Source organism: Octodon degus, unplaced genomic scaffold, assembly GCF_000260255.1.
Source record: "Octodon degus isolate 3935 unplaced genomic scaffold, OctDeg1.0 scaffold00056, whole genome shotgun sequence".
Lineage (NCBI taxonomy): Eukaryota > Metazoa > Chordata > Mammalia > Rodentia > Octodontidae > Octodon > Octodon degus.
The window spans coordinates 1,944,872-1,954,090 of record NW_004524632.1 but is presented as its reverse complement, the minus strand read 5'-3'; positions in this window follow the sequence as shown (position 1 = coordinate 1,954,090).

Here is a 9,219-nt window from a genome sequence, read left to right as displayed (position 1 = left end):
GAAAAAAGGATTTCTCATGCTTTAAATTCAAAACTTTGTCTTAAATCACAAATCTATTTTAACTCTTTTGATAGACATAAATTAATGAGCATAGCCTGTAACTGACCTCTAAAGACCTAGATTCTAATCCTGGATGTCCTCATGTGCAGCCTTGGACAAATGATGAAACTTCTGTAAAATCGGTTTTCTCCTTTGTAGCACTCCTACTGAATGCCGCGCAATAATACTATTATGTACATCAAATCTTACATTCAAAAATATTCATCACTGTCTTTGATGGGCAGCAAGTGCTGTTCTACATACCCAAGGCCTAGCAAAGCCTCACCAGAGGCATTTCCTTCCCTGATGGGAATCTCATTCTAATGCATAGTAGCAGCCGATAAATATTATAATGTCTAGAGGAGATAAGTTCTAGCAAGTCCATACTGCATGTACCGGGGACAGAAGGAACTAGAAGAAACTGAGGTCATTTATCTAGATTGGCTGGAAATAGCATCTCCACTGGAGAGACATTAACAGGAAAATCTATTTTACTACCCATATATATTTCATGGAAGAACGACAACAATGCAGTGCAATTTCTAGATCCCTTTTTCTTAAGGCTTGTTCCCTGCTAGTAGCTGCTGAGCAGCTGGATGTCCCTTTCTTCAGCAAGCATATTTTGGTTTGTCTTTCCAACTTTGCCGTATGTTCCATTCCACATCAGTAACACCTGGCTGTGCAGAGGTCCCAATTGTCCCAAGGCAGAAAACCAATACTATTGTAAAGTTCTCCTCAGGCAGGCTTGCCTCTGGAATCACCTCCCTATGCTGGATGTTCTGTGTCCAAACCACTTGGTTCTATATTGTGCCAAGGTCTTCAATTGCTTGCTATGGCTTGTATCTGGATGTCGTCCCAAAGCTTCATGAACTCGTGGTCAGGGGTTCTTAGAGCTGGATGAATCTAGGGTACATGATACTGGAAAAGGGTATGTGGTACTAAAATAGTCTACCAACTAGAACTAGCATAGTTCTGGGTGTGGGTGAGTGCACTTACTGAAGACAGAGGGTCCAACTTGGGTCCCAAAAGGCCTGGACCCTGGATGGGACAAAGGTAAAAGCAGGATTGTGGTAAAACTCATTACATTCTTGTCTCCTCTGCGACACCCCTCTGCCAGGCCACCCTGCCATGGTTGGCTCTGGACTGAAGCCTGTACACACTGTGAGCTAAAATAATCCTTTTCTCCTTTAACTTGAGGTGTCAGATATTTTGTTTCAGCAACAAAGAAAGTAACTAAGGCATTGTTAATGGCAAGGTAACTTACAGGCCAGGAATATGGTCGCAGATGGAAAACAAAAGGGATTATAGAAATAGAATTCTTTCTCTCATGATCCAGTACAAACAATATTCTTTTGCAATAAAGCATTCTGTTGTTATACACAAACATTCCTTTATCATAATTGAACAATTCCTCAATCATTGGCTCTTCATTTTATTTTAGTTTTTTAGACTTGTACCTGGTTTATAGTCTTTTCTTGCTCTTTTAAAAAATTTGCATTGTCTTACAAGATCCCAATGCCAATGTTCATATGGCAATAATTAACAATCTGAGCATTAGGATTGTGTGTGTGTGTGTGTGTGTGTGTGTGTGTGTGTTACTGGATATTGAACCTAAGGCCTTCACACTGTGCTACATCTCCACCCTTTTTTAAATATTTTATTTGGAGAAGTTATCTCACTAACTTGCCAAGGGGCCCTGAGTGCTAGCGTTACAAGCAAGGGTGTCTAGGCCATATGCCCATTACTTTCTTTTTTTTTTCCCCTATAGTAGCTTTCTATTTTCCTTCAGGTCTGTGACTTTCTCTTATACCTACTGTCTTGGCTTTGCATAACTTTGAGTGTATACTATTTTTAGACTATAACTTCAGGTATCCACATCTTCAAGCTTAGCTTGCTGTTGTTTTCCTAAACTACTCAGAGCTTCCTTTTCTTTCAGTAACCTACATCTGGATCTGTAGTGGCATAGCTTCCTCAGGACCTCTAGTACATACCTACATTCACATTTTCTCTCTCCTTTCATTCCTTGTAGAACCTCCTTTCTTATGTATCAGAAACTCTATTTATCAACATTTTTGGCCTTATCCTCAGAAACCCCATTTATTTAACATTGAATCATATCCTACCAAAAATAATTGAAAAAAAAAATACTCCCATGAGGCTTCAATCTGTCACAATATTCCTGGGTTCCAATAGTTTTGTTTCTTTCCTATCTACTACAAAAACTTTAGCAAATATATCTGCTGAACTATAATACCTAACATCTTCACTCATTATCTCTTTCTTGATTTCCTTTCTTTGGAAACTGGAAGTCATCTACTGAGAAGTCTTCCAAATTTCTCCCCTCCAGCTGACCAACACCAGCATCCACCCTGGTCTTTTCTCCATATCTCCTATGGCCCATCAACCCATCAGATTTATCACTGAAGCTATGGTTTCCCTTTCTAAAGTATTCTTTCTATTAGAAAAACGAATCTATTCAGTATCTTTCATTTTGGCTGAAAATCTCCTCTAATGTTCTCTTTCTCTCTCCTCTTTCCTAAAGGTTTGTTAGCCAGTATGGTTAACACTACAGCCTAAACCTACCCTCACTCTTTAGATATAACTGATGTCATTGAGCAACTGTGCCTAACCGCAGGATTTCCTTTCACAATACCTTCTCCAGAGCCTTGTGTGAAGCATTAGAAAGTGGTCTGGGCATTATGTGCTGTATATCTACTAAATATTAGATCTCTTGTCATCTAAGCTGCACTTCTTGAAATGGGCATTCATACAAGTTGTATTTGTTTTCTTATTTCCATCTGAGCATTCAGCATTCAGAGCCCACTGGTTGGCAAATGCTCCGCGAGACAACTGCGAACTCTGAGAGTTATTCCTCAGTCTTTCTTATCTGAATTTCTGCAGTATTTGACATTACTGATCATTTCCTATTTACTCTTACCTTTTATGTTCATTTCTTCCTTTTTGCTACGGGTTGTGAGTTTCTTTCCTTTTTCTTTCATTTTTTTGAGTTTCAGATTCTGTTTATTTTGGGGGGTGGGGATTGAACTCAGGACCTTGCGCTTGCCAGGCAGGCACTTATTCTACTGAGCTATCACCCCTGCTGTCAGATTTTATGTACTTTTTTTTATTTGGTTGGTTTTCTTTCTTTATTTATTTTTGGATTTTTTTCCCATAATTTTATTAAGAAACAAATAGCAATGAGACAGTTTCAAATCAAATTGGTAGGACAGTTTCAATAATTAACACATTGCATACTCTCTTCCTAGTGGTTATTTGCTGTATAAGATGCAGACATGATATCCTATTTATAAAACACTATTAGAACAAATCCCTCTATTCATTAAGAGAATGTAACTGTATATCTATCCTAACCATTTTGAATACACAGATGTGTTAACTCAGTAAAATATTCTGAAAGAGTCCAGTACTCCATAATAGTATTAGGTCTTCCACTTCACTGGCAATGTCAGAAATTGTTGACCTGAGTCCCCCACAGCTCAACATAACACCATGGCTTTACTTCTTATACTACGTTTTTATACTTTTCTGTTGGATGGTTAAGACCAAGATAAAGCAAGACCTATGCAACAAAAGTTGTAGCTTTTGTATCTGATAAGGTCAGTTGAATCCCCTCAGGATTTATCCTGAGATCCTGTACCTCAGATTGTAGATCCTTTGTCAGTGTCAGCCATGTGGATGAGTCATGGCCATTGCTTTGTTAATGTGCTCTTTGTGAAAGCCTGAGAGAATGTTTTCTCTCCATGTGACTCTCCTTAGGCACACTCTACATCATCGATCACTTTCCTCTTTGGCCCCATAATCTCCTTGATCAGAAAATTTGGACACTACTGAATTACATGACATTACAGTACAAGTTCTCATATGTCCTGAGTCTTAATTGACCTTGGAAGGCTAGGGCCAAAATGTTGGCTTTCCTTGCAGCCCTCCTTTTTCTCTAATTTTGGTCTGCAAATTTAAGTTGTTAACCCTCCAGAAGAGAAGATTATTGTTACTACTATACAACCTAGGCTGTTAAGCTTAACCTCACTACCTGTCTGAATATCAAGCATCTTAAGCATAACATGGAACAGGTATTTTTCATCAAGTTCTTAAGTGTCCTAAACACCAGACTTTTCCCTACAGTTCTCTCTTATGTCCTCTTCTCATGCTGCATATTCTCCCTGATCTCATTTCCCTGGGTCTTTAATACTCTTGCTGATTATTCAAAACCCTTTTGCTTCAATTGTAATCTATCTCTAAGGCACTGGATCACTTCAGCTGCTACAATTTCCCCAGTGATCTTGGATTCATTGCCTATAAGATTTAACTCCTCTTCATAGCATCCCCAACCATTCTATCCTCCTGTGTCCCACGTCTGAATGTTAAGTAGCCCTCCCACTTGGGCCCTGCTGCAAATAGCTTTAAAGCCATCCTTCATCCTGAAGTGGGTATGTGAAATATTTTACATAAGATACAATTTGAAAAGTAACCCCAGCCCTATGTACATACAATATTCCCCTCGGTCTACTGATCTGAGTATGACTCTTCTCTCCATCATGTCTAATTCCTGTCATTTCGAGCTCCTGATTCCACCTCCTTTCAATCTATAATTCACTCTCCATCCTGTTCTTGAATCTTTTAGTATGAAACCAAACTTCTTTGTGCAATGTTTAAACTCTTCAGAAATTGTTCACACTTCCACTCTGGCCTATGTCCCTTAATACTCGGTCATGTGGGCTCTGACTGACAGTCCCTCAACTGCCTTATGTGACCTCTTCCCTCTGTGATTCTAGTCATATTGTTCTTTCAACTTAGAATAATGCATCTTTTTGCCAGGAAGCATTAGATTTTCTTAGGTTGCTTAGATTGCTTAGATTTTCTTAGAACCATAGACAAGAATTCTAGTACAAGAAATTTCTTTAGGAACTAATCTCAGGAGGAAGGCTAGGAAAGTGAGTGAAGCAAAAGGAAAAAAAAAAAGGTGACAGAAGGCATACAAACAAGCTTGTTAATGCTATTTGTAATCCCATTGGAAACCTTGGAGATGTAAGATGGAATACATCTCAGGATAGTCTCTCAGAATTTCTTGAGAGGTCAGGCATCAGGCCTGAGCTTGGATGTGTTGGGCATGCTATGAAAACCCTCAGTCAAAGCATAAACTATACTAGATAGAAGCCATCAACCTGTGCTGGGAATGCATACGCAAAGCTGCAGGAGCTCGAGGGTGCTCCTTCAGTATCACCCTCTCCTGGGTCCCTGTTGAGTCTTTCATTTTTCATTAGCTTCACATTTATCATACTTTAGTGACAGAAATGACAGTTAAGCAACGAATCATGTCCATTTAAGCAAATTATTCTTAAAGTTTGGCCAATAGAAGGTTCTTATAATTTTAGACTGAATGTGCTTTTATAGAATGGGGTGTGTTCGTTGTGGTAGGAATAATCACATCCCATTCAAGCCTGCTTCAGGAGTTACAGGTTTTTATTCACTGTCTTCTGCCTCATTCAAAAAGAAAAACCAAGGGCTGGCCAGCTAGCTCAATGGACTAAAGAGCCTCTGTAGGCAGAGCGCAGAGGCCAGGGTTCGATCCTTGGGGTGCTGTGCTGGCCCCACCCCCCGGGGTGCACTGAGACAGTGATTGAGACTGAGTATAGTAGTGCGTGCCTGTAAGAACAGTGCTTGGGAGGCTGAAAACAGGAGAATTCCTACAAATCCAATCTACATAGTGAGACCCCATAGACCCTGTACTACATAAAAAAGAAAGAAAAGAAAAATCAGTATTTGGAAAAAATTCTGCAGAAAATTATAAGTTGCTGTTTGAGATATGGACAATGGTTTTCTTACATTGAGTGGTCTATGTCTCACTCACTTTTCATTGTGAACCTTACATCCTGAAAGGCTGTTTCAAAGACCTCCTTGGAATGCTCCTCTGTAGGAAATGCCAGAAGACAAACATTGATGCTATAAAATAAGTGAAAATGTCATTTTTAATGGGTGCTGAGTGTTTGGCACCTGGGCAGATTGGATCTAATCATACTGTATCATGAGAGTTTCTCTCCAGAGATAACTAACTGGAAGGGCATCCTTGTAACAGTAAGTTCTGGATGAATTAATCAAACATTCTCAATCTGAATAAATGGCTGTTATGTGAGATGTTTCACACCTAAATTATGATTGGCTGTTTCCAGACTTATGCACACCAAAGTGGAATTTAGGTGGGTTTTTTCATTTTTTTCTTTTCTAGTTTTCTTCACGATTTCTTTTTCTTTCTTTTTTTTTTTATTTTCCAGTATTGGGGATTGAACTCAGGCCCCCATGCTTTCCAGGCAAGTGCTTATTCTACTGAGTTATCTCTCCAGCCCCTATCAACCAGTTCCTTTTTTTTTTTTTTTTTTTTTTTTTGGCAAAATCAGGGATTGAACTCAGGCCCTTGTGCTTGTCAGGCAAGCACTTAGTCTATCAAGCCATCTCCCCAGTCCCTGTTTCTATTTTTTGACAGGGAAAAATCCCAACTTTCTTCTGATGTCTTAAAGAGTTCACTGTTCTCCATTACACAAAAAGAAAAGCTTCAGGGTCATGGGACATGTTACTCCTTTCCTAACTTTCTACATTTTGCTGGTAATATGCAGCGATCATTTTAATAGGTCCATTTTTGTGCCAATCAGTACACGTAGCATTTCACAGATGGCATCATATATTTTGATGGCATCATATTTAATCATTAAGAGAAACGACATAGTCATTCTTGTGCAAAGAGACTTAAACTGAATAATCATGGTAATTTCATGCTAATAGGACAGCATGTGACATTCCAACTGTAACTCAAAGGCAGATTTCTAACCCTTTAATCCTACTCACCTAATTAGATAGTTCTCCAGGTTAACTCTACTTTTAGTTAGTAACAGAAAACATCTCATTGAGATATGGCACAATTGCTAGTGTCTTCATTTTCAGGTGAGAAGTAGGAGGCGCCACCAATTAAGAACTTAACATAAAGTTTCATAGGTTCTTTTTTTTCTTTTTCTTTTCTTTTTTTTAATGTTTTACTGAGTTTTAGTTTAGACTGGCTTAGGTACAATAGAAAAAAAACCCTGAAAACACATGCTATTTTAATAAAAAAAATACCAGATTGCCAGATTTGTTGGCATACTTTTGCAAGCTAGAAACTAAGATCAGAAGAAATCTTTTAACTGGAGCAGACTACAGATGGGAAAGCTTTGAGGGTCTAAGAAGTAATGGCATTAGGGAATTTTTCTTTTTTCTTTTCTTTTTTTATCACATTGGTACATTTTTAGTTTGCCATTTAAAAAGAAAACAAACAACAACCAAAAACCCCACCAAATTTGACAAAAATAGTTGTATTACTAATGGTCACTTCTCTTTCTAACTGCCTCACATAGAGAGAGCACTAAAACCTTTAGGCACTTGCTTCTCCCCCTAATACTGTTCTTTAGTCTATATAAAATCACTTAACACTAAATATGAAAAATGTAAACTTAATTTTTTTCATGAAGAAAAGTTATAAGATTGTATTTTTCTATTCAGTTTACAAAAGCAACCAGGCCAGTTTCTCAGGGACCACAGGCTCTACCAGCCACGATTCTGATCTTTGCCTCTCACTTTTTCACTCCTCTCCCCCGGTCATTTCTCCGTGAATAAATTAAAGTGAAATAATTAACATTTGGTTGATTTCAATTCCTGTTTGAAAGAACAAAGAAAATAAAGAACTAACTATAAAAGGGGTACATGGGTTGGCCCGAACCAAAACTGGGTGCTTCTGTTTATTTGGAGGTCTTTTATTTTTGTTTTTCCTGATTTGAGACCAAAAGAGGAAATGTGAAGATGAAGAGTGGAAGGAAAGAGGGAGACTATGCTCGATATCAACCTGCCATATTCCTTTATTATTTGGAAAATCATTTCCTTTATTTTTCCCCATCAAAATTCTACCAATTCTCCAAGTCCCAGCTCAAATACTACTTCCCTGCTTCCTTCCTCTGAATGCCAATAGAACTTTTCAAAAATGTACTACTTATGACCACTTTCTATGACACCATACAACAAAAATACAAACAACAGACAGTGCAAAAATACACAGTATTTGCACATATCTCACGTGTTCCTGAAATCAGGCTTTATTATTCCAATTTTACAGAACAAATTGAAATGAAATGGCCCAAGTCACACTATACTCAGGCTGACTTGCAATTTCCCAATGGAATGTTTTTATATGCCATATCTTACCCCATTTTATTGTTGACTCATTCACATAGCCTCTAGGAAAGAGTTCATATGCTTATAACTTCAGTATTCTGCACTGTCGTTCATTTCTTCAACAAAAATGTATTTAGACACACAGTATTTACTCAATACAATACTCTCTTAGGATAAATTTACTTTGAAACTTTTTAGTGACTTCCTTTTGGTTTCATGTTTAGGATCAAAGTCCCTAATAGGGTCTGTCCCCTTCTAACCTCCACAATCTAAACATATACTACCTTTGCACTTTCCAGGAGCATCCTACCCTATAATGATCATCATTCAATTCTTAGAATTATTAAATTCTGCATTGCTGCTTCAGGGGAGAAAAACTTTTTCCTTCTGTGCACTGAGTGTTTGATGATGGAGTCTATGAAATAAACTAATGGGAGACAGATTCACAAGCGTAGATGTTCCTCAAATGTATGAAAAAAACATTCCAAAACTACTATGACCTGTCAGCTCACACAGCATCTTTCTAGGGAAGAGTATAGCAATTTTGGGGAGAGAAAGCAACGGCTGGAAAAAGAAATGGACCCTGAGAAAAGTAAGTGCATAAGCCTGTCCACATGTGGCACTGGTCTCCAGTTCTCTTTCATGCAATGCAAATGTACATTCCCCATTAAGGAGGTCCCATGGGAAGTGATTCATGATGACTGAATTCCTTTGATGAATTTGTCTTAATTTAGATAAAGGATATACTGGAAAACTTCTCCCCGCATTAGCTGTGCTCCACATGTCTTGGTTTGAAGAAATCAGATTTTTTTTTAAATTTTTGCAGTACTGGGGGTTGAAAGGTTTGAAGAAATCAGGACACCAAAGCCGTATGCTTTGGGGTAGCATTTTCTGAGCTCTTTCCCAGCATGCATTCACACAGTGGTTTTATATGACAGGCATTATTTAAAGTGCTTTACCAATGTCATC